The sequence below is a fragment of the Crassostrea angulata genome, unplaced genomic scaffold, assembly GCF_025612915.1.
Source record: "Crassostrea angulata isolate pt1a10 unplaced genomic scaffold, ASM2561291v2 HiC_scaffold_163, whole genome shotgun sequence".
NCBI classification, from domain to species: Eukaryota; Metazoa; Mollusca; class Bivalvia; order Ostreida; family Ostreidae; genus Magallana; species Magallana angulata.
In genome coordinates this window covers 170,001-171,388 of record NW_026441716.1, presented here as the reverse complement: position 1 = coordinate 171,388, position 1,388 = coordinate 170,001, and positions in this window count along the sequence as shown.

Sequence of the window (1,388 nt, the reverse complement as noted above, 5' to 3'; positions counted from 1 at the left end):
TTTAATACATTAATACAAAGAAATAATCAGCATTAGCTTTAGGCAAAATCCTTTTCTAAAGAAATTACACTCCTTGAGAAAACTCATAATTTTCTGTTTATCGTTTAAAATTCAGTATATTAAATCATTAAGGAAACTCCCTACATCTTTTGGTATGAATGCTAACACCCTTATATATCCTTAATTACATGAATACAAAGAAATAAATTGCATTAATTTATGGCAAAATCTTTTTATTTAGAAATTACACCCCTATGAAGGAGCCCATATTCTTCGTTTTAACGTTAACAAACTGATATAATTAAACGCTTAAGAGACTCCCTAAATCTTTTTGTATGAATACTTACGCCCTTATTTAATCTTAATTACATGAATACAAAGAAATAAACAGCATTAGTCAAATGAAAAATCTTTTTATTAAGAAATTACATCCCCACGAAGGAACCCATATTCTTCATTTTAACGTTAAAAAATAGGTATAGTTAAACGCTTAGTAGACCTTTTAAAACTTTTGAGATTATGACTTACACCCTCAATTCTCCTTTAGTGCATTAATACAAAGAAATAATCAGCTTTAGTTTCAGGAAAAAATCCTTTTATTGAGAAATAACACCTTCAGGGAAAACCCATAATTTTCATTTTATCGTTAAAAAATCAGTGTAGTAAATCATTTAGGAAATTCCCTAAATCTTTCGTTATGAATACCTACATGCGTATTTATTCTTCATTACATGAATACAAAGAAATAAACAGCAATAGTTGAAGGCAAAATTATTTCATTATGAAATATCAACTCCAAGAAAGAACCAATTTTTTCTATTTTAGCATTAACAAACGGTAATACTTAAACGCTTGAGAAACCCCATAAATGTTTCAGAATTGTTACTTCAACCCTCATTTATCCTTTATTACAATAATACCAAGAATTAAACAGCATTAGTTAAATGAAAAATCATTTAATTAAGAAATTACATCCCTAGGAAAGAACCCATATTCTTCAGTTTAACGTTCAAAAATGGATATAGTTAAACGCTTAGTAGACTCCCAAAAACATTTGGGATTAAGACTTACACCCTCATTTCTTCTTGACTACATAAATACAAAGAAATAATCAGCATTAGTTTCAGGAAAAATTCTTTCATTAAGAAATTATACCCCCCTAAAACAATCCATAATTTTCAATTTCTTGTTGAAAATCGGTATAGTTAATCACTTAAGAAACTCCCTAAATCTTTTGGGATCAATATTTGTTCCCCAATTTAACCTATATCACATCAATACAAAGTAATAAACACCTTTACCTTTAGGAAAAATCCCTTTATTTCAAAATCAAACCCCCATCAGAAAACCCATAATTTTCATTTTATCATTGAAAAATCAGTATCGTT